The sequence below is a fragment of the Phocoena sinus genome, chromosome 17 (assembly GCF_008692025.1).
Source record: "Phocoena sinus isolate mPhoSin1 chromosome 17, mPhoSin1.pri, whole genome shotgun sequence".
Taxonomy (NCBI): Eukaryota; Metazoa; Chordata; class Mammalia; order Artiodactyla; family Phocoenidae; genus Phocoena; species Phocoena sinus.
In genome coordinates, this window is record NC_045779.1 from 62,216,613 (window position 1) to 62,229,398 (window position 12,786).

A 12,786-nucleotide genomic window follows, 5' to 3' on the forward strand; every position below is an offset into this window, starting at 1 on the left:
CAGGGTCCATTGACTATATTTAGAATTCGACTGCAAACACATAGCTCAGGGCCTTGATTAGTAAATGTGCATTGAACTGAAATGAAATTATGGTCAGAGTTCTCAGCAGTAAATTTATGTGTCTGAGTCAATCAAACTGTCAGTATGCACCTATACCTTGATTGGCTTCTATAAGGCCCAATTTACTGATACATTTCTGGGTCTAAAAAGGAAAAAAACCCATTAAAATTGTTAACTTTTATTATGAAAGGCTGGAAAGTATGTTGTCTTAGTTGAAGGTGAATTTTAGAGGAGAATGTCCCAGATTAAAGCAACACTTTGGCATAGCTACTCTCTGTTATCAGAGATTGAATATAATATTCGTGGCTTCCTCCTTTTTTTTTCAACCTCACAGATTGTGACCACTTCACTGATAGGTAAAGTATTTTTCCATAAGTGTCACTACTAGCAAATATAAATACAAAATGGTAAAAATATAAAATATGTTAGGAAGACAATGCATCAAATAACAATTAAAATGTACTAGGTAATTTATCTATGATAGGATTATTTAGCAATACCACAGATTCCCAATACATACTGTACAGGGGCAGCATATTTCCTCATCCATAAATTGTAAAGAGATTGAGTTGTCTGATAGATTTCTACATATTTAAATATGTAGAAATATTAACTACATGTTTGAGTAATTATCCTTTTCAGAAAAAAAATACCAAGATGTCACTCTTCATCATAAAACTCTACAATTTCAATTCTTGTGTTTTTAAACAAAACCTCATAGCCTTATTTTCTACATTTTTGGAAGAAATTCACTTATCAATAATTATTCACAAAGAGTTGCAACAATCCTTTAGAGTAACAATTATTAATCTCAATTTTAAAACCTAGGCTTGAAAGAGCTGTGATTCCAACACAGCTGTTTTATATTTCAATATCTCTTTTCACTATACCAGCTATCACATGGCATAGCTAAGTTACTAAGCTACTCATAAATTGACATCCCAGACTTATCAACGTTTAAAACCATATACCTACACACTGCAAGCAATTTTTATTTTAGTTTCTTGGAGAAAGTGATTCTTGAGGTAGGTTTCAAAGTTTATATGTCATGTTTAGATTGATTAAACATCCATCCACTAAAGACTTAGAACTGGATAAGTTGTTGTATATTACTAGGAGTATCTTTTCTTGTTCTAATTTGAATTTTTAAATTTCTATTTTAATTTTCAACCTAATAAATAACCTTGCAGATATAAGAGACATTGATCATCGAGAGGTACGTTAACAAGAGCAAGAATGCCAGTCTGAAGGTGCATGTTACTCTTTGAAACGGAACCAACAAAAAAAGACGCCTTCGTCATAATTCCTGAGTCTTCACAGGGCCTTTTTATGCTATAGGGCAGGAGATGGATCTTGTGGTTTCAAGTTTGGTAAGAGGTGAGCTCATTGACTCCAGAAACGAGGGCGCTAATGGTGTAGAGAGAACCTCTTCGTCCTTAGGCGCTTGGCATTTTGTCAGTCCAGGTTGGGACTGGCTCCTGTGGAGCTTCAAAGATATGTGCAGGGGGCTTCCCTGGTGGAGCAGTGGTTGAGAGTCCGCCTGCCGATGCAGGGGACGCGGGTTTGCGCCCCGGTCTGGGAAGATCTCACATGCCGCGGAGCGGCTGGGCCCGTGAGCCATGGCCGCTGAGCCTGCGCGTCCGGAGCCTGTGCTCCGCAACGGGAGAGGCCACAACAGTGAGGGGCCCGCGTACCGCAAAAAAACAAACAAACAAACAAAAAAAGATATGAGCAGGGAGAAGGGGGCCTATTTTTGAAGGATGATTGTCCTCCAAGAAGAATAATCCACCCCCCCCCACAGTTAGGTGGAACAGTAGTTTGTTACATAGATTTAGAACTTTGAACATTTTTATCTTAAGATATTTTTTATGAGATGTTAAGAGATTTATAAAAGAAGTCGCCATATTTTAAAATCTTTCATAGAAGGTTTATTAGGCAGCTTGCTGAGACTGAGCATTGTGCAGGATGGGTTGCAACTCTTTCTCTCTTAACTCAGCCCAACTTCCCATTGCTTATTTTTGAAAAAGCCCTACGGACTCTAGTCATCAAATATTATTGAAACCCCATGTAAAATAACCAGAACATTTGTATTTTGTTTCCCTATGGATTATGCAAGGGTTTCCAAAATAATGCAAAAATTTTTGGCTAGCTTGTTTTGCACTTTGTGAACCTAACATTAAAACAAACCCACAAAATAGTTTTGTTTTGTTTTTTCTTCATGACATATGAACCTAGTACACCCCTGGCTTTGTCAATTAGGCCACTAATAAGGAAATGATAGGAAACGAAAAGCCCAAAGAATGGATTTTCTTTACAACCAAACAAAATGCCCATCTAGCAAGTGGAATGATTACAGTCAGAGAAGCGCTTGTAAAACAATGTAGTGTAATCAGTGAGGCATGCGCTTGAAGGCAGACAGACTGTGAGGCTTCAGAATTGCTTTACCTTTCACTAGCCATACAGCTGACAAATTATTTGTCCTTCCCAAGCGCCGCTGTTATTTTTTCAGGTATAAAATAGGAATAATGGCAATTTTCATCCATTTATATTCTACATGTGTTGAGTGCCTATTACAAGCTACACACTCTCTGGAGCCAAGGAAATAGCAATGAAGAAAACAGACAAGAATCTCTGACCTTGTGAAAGGCACCCTTTATTGGGGGTGAAAAAAAGATAAACTTAACAATTAAGTAAATGCATAGTGTGATGAAAGATGAAAAAGACGTAAATCTGTAAGATAGGCTGTACAAGTGAAAGTTATTTCAAGTAGTGTGGTTAGAGACAACCTTACTATAATAGTAACATTGGAGAAATTGTTTTGAAGATGAGGGAGTGAATAGATCATAGCCAGGTGAAGATATTTCGGGAAGAGAGAATGTGGGTCTGTTTTTTTTTGGCCACTAAGTTGCTGTTCTCCAAAATAAGAACACTTTGCTTGCATTTGCAGTGTCCCATTAGGATCAACTTGGATGTAGGCTTCAGTGAACCTGGATTCAAGGTTATCCTTCCAGTAGGGTTGGAGTTAGAGGTCTCTCTAAGAGGGAGATGTTGGAATTAGAAGATAAATGTATGGCCTATGACCAATATCCATCCTATGTATCATAGCAGAGAAACAGTTCAGAAATGGAGAAATGGAATTTTAAATTCTTAGATTGGCATTTTTCCTAATCTATAAATCAATCATGAGAACAGGAAAAAGAAGGGGAAAAAAACCCTTGATGTTCTGAATGAGTGTTTAAAATTAAACAGAATCACAAACACTAGGCTCTGGTGATTCTTTTTCTTCACAAATAATTTTTTTTTTGATTCTCCAGAAAAATCCATGTTAAAAAAGGCCACATACTGGAAAGTCTAGTTTAATATCAATACTATTAAGTTGAATATTAAGTCAATTGTTAAATATTATTAAACTTAATATCACTATTAAGTTGAATATTACATTGATTCTTAAATATCAAATATGGTTAGATCCTATAGGATAACCTTCATTTTTAATTTGTAGGAAAAGCTTATGAAATACCCCTTGCCTTACTTATAGGCATCCAATAAACCTATCCAGCTATTTCTCCACTGGTAGTTTAACGGGAACCTGCTGTGAATCACTCTGTAAAACAAATCAAGTGCTCTGAATGCTTAGATATTTATGTGTCGGATTTTTCTAGAATGAGGAATATCTGTTTCTGCAGCAAGAAGGACAACTCAGTGCTATAGGAAAGTAAAACTAGTCACTTTATTTCTTTACTTCACTCTGTCTTGCTCAGGCTAGTTCCTGTGTGGCCCAGGGAGGATCATAGTTGAAACAACTATTAGAATGCATTGCACCCATCATTGGGGAAGTGAGTGAGGACTGGCCTGCTGTTTGCTTTGTTTCAGCTTTCTTACCAGTCACCCTGGTGAACGGAGAGGCTGGATTAGCAGCCCAGGTTAAATAACTCATGTTCAAACCATGACCCTGGGAACACAGAGAAAGCCTGTTCCACCTCTGTCACACATGAATCCAGCTGTGTGTGGATTTTGCTCTTTGCTTCCCCATGGATTTCCCTTCCACCTGTCCCCAGGATCATTGCTTTTCCCTCCAAAGCATGAGTACTTGATCCTGTCCTCCAGCTTAGCCTAACTCACTTTCCCTGTGTGAGCTAAATTTGAAGGAAGCTCTACTTGTGTGTGCAAACATAACAGAAGTAAAAGCATGCTGGAGAGGGTGTAGAGAAAAAGGAACCCTCCTGCACTGTTGATGGGGATGTAAATTGATGCAGGCACTATGGAGAACTGTATGGAAGTTCCTTAAAAACCTGAAAATGGAGTTACCATATGATCCTGCAATCCCACTCTTGGCATATATCCAGAAAAAACCTTAATTTGAAAAGATACATGCACCCCAATGTTCATCACAGCACTATTTACAGTAGCTAAGACATGGAAGCAACCTAAATGTCCATCAACAGATGAATGGATAAAGAAAATGTGGTATGTATATATATTTATGTGTATGTGTATACACACACACACACATACACACACACAATGGAATATTACTCAGCCATAAAAAAGAATGAAAAAATGCCATTTGCAGCAACATGGATAGACCTAGAGATTATCATCCTAAGTGAAGTCAGACAGAGAAAGACAAATATCATATGATATCACTTACATGTGGAATCTAAGAGGAACAAAAGACACAAATGAACTTATTTCCAAAGCTGAAAGAGACTCACAGACACAGAAAACAAACTTATGGTTACCAAAGGGGAAAGGGGGGAGGGATAAATTAAAAGTTTGGGATTAGCAGATATAAACTACTGCATATAAAATAAACAACAATGTCCTACTCTATAGCACACGAAGTATATTCAGTATCCTGTAATAAACCATAATGGAGAGGAATAGGAAAAAGAATCTATATACTATATTATAGATATATAACTATATAACTGAATCACTGTGCTTTACAACTGAAACTTACAAGATATTGTAAATCAACTATACTTCAATTTAAAAATTGTTTAAAGAAGCAAAGGCTTTCAATTTTGTACTGGACCATTTGTTGCCCCATTCATGTATCTGTCTGTGAATTCCTACTTAGCATTTATATCTGGCCAATTTTAACAGAGGATGCACCATAAATAGCATGTCAGCCTGGAAGACTCAGGTTTATGTGAGTCATCATGCAGATGGTCGGGCTGATACCACCTCCCCACATTAACCACCTCCACTTCTTGGTCTTAAATAAGCTACCATGATAAAGCCACATTCTACCTATTGGTATGGTCTCTAATATTTCTTTTATTTTTCACTCACTTATAATGCCAGGTTATAAGAATTATGCATGAATGTTATTCTTAAATCTGAGCGCTGTATTTAGAAGATTTTGTTAGTACTTGCTCTAGCCAGGGCATTTTGTAGCAGTGAAAAGAAGTCCTTGGTCAGAGACACAGGGATTCGTAGTAAGCAGACATCTGTGTGTGGAAGTAAATTTGATGTGACATGAGCGAGACACCAACAGTTCTGCCCAGCCTTCCTTCTATCTTAATGCTATTGTACCACTCATTCCCATCGCTGCCCCACTCGCCATGCCAGTCCTCTATGTTACTTAGGAGTTTAGGACTGCATCCATCAGGGCACAATACTGCACCGTAAACAGAGATGCAGAGAGGCTTCTCTCAGCTTCCTGGACACATCAGCCTCTCTCAGGAGGAGGATAGAGAAAATAATAGTCCTACAAACTCTAAACCCCCAACCCACAAATTGTTTTGATTTGAAACCCTCCTACCAGATCCACCCAATAATCTGTTGGGAGTTGAAGTAATAAAACCTCTGGTGAATTAGAAACAAGTAGAATAAGCACCTCTCTCATTGAAGACCACAGAGACTGAGAATTTCCTTTCAGTACGGTTTCAGACAGGCCCCTTTGAAACAACTTCTGGTCAAAACACAGCAGCCGGGCTTCCCTGGTGGCGCAGTGGTTGAGAGTCCGGCCTGCTGATGCAGGGGACACGGGTTCGTTCCCTGGTCCGGGAAGATCCCACATGCCGCGGAGTGGCTGGGCCCGTGAGCCATGACCACTGAGCCTGCGCGTCCAGAGCCTGTGCTCCGCAACGGGAGAGGCCACAACAGTGAGAGGCCCGTGTACCGCCAAAACAACAACAACAAAAAAAAACCACACAGCAGCCCAGGTACCATGGCTGCCCAGCAGCCCAGGTACCATGGCTTACTCTATGGCACAGTCATAGAGTAAGGTCTTTCGTACTATTTTTAGATTAAACAAATGGAAATGAGAACTTGCATTAACTTTCCAATTCTTTTTTATTTCTCCTTTCTAGTAAAGTGGGATTGGACGACCAGGAGTCCCTGTCTCCCAATCTCTTGAATTGGCATTGAATGACGCTCTGCTAAAACACTCAAGGAAGTTTCTGTTATTGTCTTCTCAAATGCATCCTAAGTTGACAGTTTAGTACTAAAGTAGACAGAAATTTAGAGATCTGAGTTCAAGCCACAAGTGGACTTCAAATCACTTCACCTTTCTGAGGGTCAAGTCATTTATCTATACATGGGAATAAAGGTAACACTCTCACAAGGTAGTTGAAAACACTAGATGATGTGTTTTATATGTGTTTAAAAACATATATGTGTGCATGTGTGTGTGTATAATTTTATTAGTTCCTTCTTTAATGGTAGAACTGACTTTGTTTTCTTAAAGTAAGTGATTTAACCTCACAGCTACTGAGTCTGTAAAATGTACTGGATTAGATCAGTGGTTCTCAACTGGGGCAAGTGGGCATTCATCATCGTCTGAAGACAGTTTTGTTTGCCACAGTTGGAAGAAGTATTTTACTGCCATGGAGCGATAGAGGCCAGAGATGTTGCTAAACATCCTACAATGTATAGCACTGCCTCTACAACAATTATTTAGGTCAAAATGTCAATAGTGCCAAGACTGAGAAATCTTGGAGTAGATGACCATTGAAAATGTGTATCAACACTAAGAGCTTTTCTCCCCCCTGATATATTATTGCTCCAATCAATTACAAATATTTGTTGAGTACCAATGGCTTCTCATTAAACTGAAGAAAATCTGAAATCTTGGCCATGACCTACAAAGTTCTATGTGATCTGGCTCTGGCCCATCTCAAGCTACTCTCAGCCACTCTCACTCTGGTCTAGCCATGCTGGTCTCTATGCTGTACCTCCAATATGGCAAACTCCTCAGGGATTTGAATGTTCATTGTACTAGAAATCTTCTTGTCAGGTTTCTGCTTGTTTAACTTTCTCTTTTATTCACATCTCTGCTCAGATCTCACTTTATCTGAGAGATTTTCTCTAACCATCTGATGTGAAATGTCATCATGCTTCATGTTTACCCCCTTATGTTTTTGTCACTGTATTTTTGTTCACAGATTCATTCCTAGTGCCTAGTATGGCAAAGGTGCTCAAGAAACATGTTGTCAAATTAATAGCTTGGGATCCTGTGCCAGACACTTTTTTTTGGTCTGTACTATTTCAATTCTGTTTTACTTTTAAATACTGGTTTTAATTTTGTAATTGTAACATGGAAGATGTCAGACATTTTTTAATACAAATAAAATTTAAAGGAAAAAAGATCTTATAAGGATTACAAAGATTATTGATTTTCTTTTCATGGAGGAAAAAAACAGTAGCTCTTTTCACATAATTATTATATCTAGAAGGGTAATGTTTGTTTAATTAACATTGTAGGAAAAAGTTCAAGTTTGTATTTATTTTGGAGCTAGTGATTGACAGAATAATACTTTTCTGTGTGCTTATTTTATTTGTTTTATTTTGCTTTGTTTTGTCTCAGAGTGCAAATGTTTCTCTCTCTCTCTCTCTCTCTCTCTCTCTCTCTCTCTCTCTCTCCTCTCTCTCTCTGACATAGTATGTGGAGTCCTGACTTCTATGAGAGCAGGGCCAGATCTTAGTTCTGCTTGTGTTCAAGTTCTTGTCTCAAGGCAAAGATTTCACAGCATTCATTAATTTGACAATCTTCTGAATCAGTATGATTCATTTGGTATTTTCTTTTACTTGCCTCTTTATTTACATGAGCACAGTTAAGAGCTGCTGATAATACATGAAGAACTTCCTAGGGTGTGGTTAATAAAATAGTCCTAAAGTATACTAAGAGTCAAAAATGACTCTTTTTCTGGAGATTGTGTATGTCCTCTGGGGTAATAATTTGTGTACCAGAAATATCTAATTGTCTTTATCAGCTTGCCTATAGATATTAAGAACGAATAATTATTCAGTTTACTTCTCCAGGTTTAGCCTGGCCTACCCTATAGTTGCAGGAATATTCTTTTTTATTCTGAGAGCTCCTAGTTTGTCTGTGTGTCTGTCCTGCCTGAAGGAAACATTACTTGGCTTCCTGTAAAGTTGAGGGTCCTTTAGTGATAGACCAGATAACAAGCCAATTACCATGGAGGACATTTTATGTATCACTTTTCCCATATAAATTATCTATATTACCCAAAATTTCTTAAATCAACCCATGTTTCTTCTACACATAGAAAACATATATAAAAAATAAAGATCAAGAGAATGAGAAGACAAGTCACAGACTGGGAGAAAATGTTTACAAAAGACATATCTGTTAAAGATTGTTATCTGAAATATGCAAAGAACTCTTGAAACTCAACAATAAGAAAATGGACAAACTTGAGTAAAAAATGAGCAAAATCGGGCTTCCCTGGTGGCGCAGTGGTTGAGAGTCCGCCTGCCGATGCAGGGGACATGGGTTCGTGCCCCGGTCCAGGAAGATCCCACGTGCCGTGGATAGGCTGGGCCCATGAGCCATGGCTGCTGAGCCTGCGTGTCCGGAGCCTGTGCCCCGCAACGGGAGAGGCCACAACAGTGAGAGGCCCGTGTACCACAAAAAAAAAGAAAAAAAAAGGGCAAAATCTCTGAAGTGATATCTCACTAAAGAAGATATACAGATGGCAAACAAGCACTTGTAAAGATGCTCTGCATTATATGTCATTAAGGAATTACAAATTAAAACAACAATGCAATACCACTACATACCTATTAGATTGGCCAAAATCTAGCACATTAACAATACACAAATGTGGAGCGACAGGAACACGCATTTATTGCTGGTGGGAAAGCCAAATGGTACAGCCACATTAGAAGATAGGTTGGCAATTTCCTACAAAATTAAACATAATCTTACATCACACTATCCAGCTATCACCCTCCTTAGTACTTATCCAAATGAGTTGAAAAGTTGTGTCCACACAAAAACCTGCACACAAATGTTTATAGCAGCTTTATTCATAAGTGCCAAAATGTGGAAGCAATTAAGATGTCTTTCCATAAATGAATGGATAAATCAACTGTGGTACATCCATACAACAGAACATTATTCAGCACTAAAAAGAAATGAGCTATCCAGCTGTGAAAAGACATGAAGGAAATTTAAATGCATATTACTAAGTGAAAAAGCTACATACTATATGATTTAGCTATATGACATTCTGGAAAAAAGCACAAGTATGGAGACAGTAAAAAAATCAGTGGTTGCCAGGGGTTGGGGGCCTGGGAAGGATGAATAGACAGAGCACAGAGGATTTTTAGGGCAGTGTAACTATTCTATATGATACTATAATGGTAGATATATGTCACTTTGTATTTGTCAAAATGCATAGAATGGAAACACCATAAGCATATCTAATATAACCTGTGGATTTGGGTTATAATGATGTGTAGGCTCATTGATTATAACAAATATACCACTCCAGTGTGACATGTTGATGACAGGGGAGGGTGTATGTGGGAGAGGGGAGCAGGGGACATAATAGAAACTCTGTACTTTCCATTCAATTTTGCTGTGAACTTAAAATTGCTCTAAAAAATAAGTTCTGTTAAAAAAATTAAGCATAGAAAGATAAAGAAAAGGTGTAGGAATGTTGTTTCCCCACTCTGGGCACAGCATTTGTGAGAGAATAGCTACCATCCATTGAAAAGTAAAGCAAAAGGAAATTTGGCAAACAAAAGACGTAAGGAAAAACAGGTTCTGGTAAGATCTCTAATTAAGTGGTAATTATGTTCACTTGAAGGAGTATATTTTCACTGAGGTGGTCTGCTAATTGAGCAAAAGACTTAATTTTGAATGTTTTCTTAAATATCAAGACAATACCCCAAGGTATCTTTAGCTTCTCTTCCATTCTCGAGCCAGGTACATGGCATCCTCCAAATGGAGGCTAAAGACTGAGCTGCTTGATTTTTCAGAGACTGAGTAACAGGCTTTCTGCAAGGATGGATTGATTTCTGGGTCACTTTCCCCACAGGCTTAGAGTAATCCCTTGCACACAGTAGAGATGCAATTAATACTTTTTTTAAAGTGTAATATAAATTTATTCTGTGACATTTTTATCATTGAAAAATTTTTAAATAGATTAAAATAATCAGTGTTTCATAAAAAATAAATACATCAGAGGAATTCAGTTAACGCCTGTAACATAGATGGCTTGACCCTGACTATCCACTTTTGTTTTCATGTCAAACATTTTTAATAAAGTAATATAAAAATGATAGATTGCTGCATTCTACACGTCCTGTGTCTCAAACATTTCAAATCAACTTCCAGTCTTTTTTCTCAACTCTGTATGTTAATGGCATTTACTCCTGTTTTTAAATGGGAAGAGTATCCATTTTTTTTAACAGTGATATTTAGGTCTTCTTTTTCTGATTCTTCAAGAAAATGCTTCATGCCAAGTTTGAATAGTAATTGAGGGTCTGGTCCAGAAAGCAGTAGGCAATTACAGAGAGCCAGTGGTAAGAATCTATCAAAGTGCTCAGCTCAATTTCCATGAGAAGGGTGTGTGCATAACCATTCTGGAAACTTGGGATGACCATGGAGGCTACCTGCAAATTTCATCTGCTGCTGAAACACTGGACTGGCTCTGACATCCACGCAAGACTTTGCAGCAAACTATAGTCCAATTTTGTCAACTTCAGCCTCTAATATTCTACTGTTTGGTCAATCAAACATATACTCTTTCAATGCGGACTTTCTCAGAAGTGCCCAACTATCTCAAGGACAAACGGCCCAAATCACTGTGTGAAAAATCAAACCTAATAAATCAATCAAGCTAGTCTTTTATTGCAGCCTGCCCAAGTACTGCATGTTCTATTTCATAGCCCAGAAGGAAGAAAAGTTGATGAATATCAGTTACACTATGTAAAAGCTCAGTGAAGATAAACATTTGTCCATTTGGAATCACAAAGGAAGTGCTGGCTCAGCACATATACTAAAATTGGAATCACAAAGGCATTTATCTGGGGAATCAACCACATGAATAATCTCAGAGATCCCTAGGATATCTTTACTGTGCTCAGTTAGAGGATAAACCACGTCTTGTCCTTAACAGTGGTATTGGTTGTTTTTCTTTTTCTTATTTTATTGGAGTATAGTTGATTTTCAATGTTATGTTAATTTCTGCTATACAGCAAAGTGATTCAGTTATATATACATATTATTTTTCATATTCTTGTATTTTATGGTTTATCACGGGATACTGAATATATTTCCCTGTGCTATACAGTAGGACCTTGTTTATAAATCCTATATATACTAATTTGCATCTGCTAATCCCAAATGCCAAGGGGGAAGGGTGTGAGGGAGGGAAGGATTGGGATTTGGGGCATCTTTCTGAGTTAGCATATCATTTTAAAATTCTTCCATTCATGTTTCATGTTCCAGTACTGATAAGATTCTGAAATGTTCTTTTCCCGATTATAGTACTTGCTCTTTCCTATGACTGGACTTACTCCAGCTGAGTAAAATAAAACAACTGCAAGTAGCAATCCAAGTAATAACTTCCAACTTTTGTCTTCTTTATACTTTCTTTAGATAGTTCCTTCTGATTAGGAGGAAGTATTTGCCACCATTTCCTTATTTCCCTGAATACTTACAATGATTACAAGTAGTTTCTGCACTGGTTTAAGAATTATCAATAAGAGAGGAATCGGTCAAGTTGAAACTGTGAAATGTGGAAACTCCTGATGTCTCTTATGGGAGAACAATTTGGAGGACACAATATTGAAAGAGCAGGGATGAACACAACTTCTTTTATCAGTAGGTGCCTTGAAAAAGAGTCATTCTATGCAGTAATTTTTGTGTAGTCATCCAAATTTCCTTACTTCTGGTACTCTAGAGGCATCCTGTTCTTTTGTTATTGAAAATCCTATGGAAATAAAAGTTTCCAAGCAGAAAAGTCAACTTACCACACTGATTTATTCCCAGGCCCTGATACTGACTTACTATATGGTTCATTTGCACTAAATGACAGTCTGGTGAGGTTACAGCTAGTGTGTTACATTTTCTCCAGTTGGCCAGTGAATTAAATCAGAAGAAAACACAATTTCCACTAGCGGACTACAATCCACAGATGAAACTTATCTTTCTTTTGCTTGATTTATCCTAACAGTGGCAAAAGTGATGAGTCCCTCCAATTAGTGACTGTGTTTGTTTATTTGCTTTTCTGGTTGAGTTAGTAAGCTTTGCAATTGTCTATATCTTTTTCTCCCTTACTGTAAACTCAATGAAAGAAAGGGTTTTGGCTTGATTCCCATTAGAACACCAACACCAGACACAATACCTGCAAATAATACATGCTCAGTCAATACGTTGAAGGAAAGAATGTATGAACAAGTAAAGCTGAGTTTTCTTTTTTTTTGCAAATCTGATTCTTGAACGCTCATTAGAGCACTATG

The 12,786-nt window shown here is 37.7% G+C and overlaps 1 pseudogene; it reads right to left on the reverse strand.

Moving 5' to 3' along the window:
• Window positions 1–10,641: 10,641 nt before the first annotated feature.
• LOC116742245 overlaps window positions 10,642–12,786 on the reverse strand; it is a 42,716-nt pseudogene continuing 40,571 nt past the window's right edge.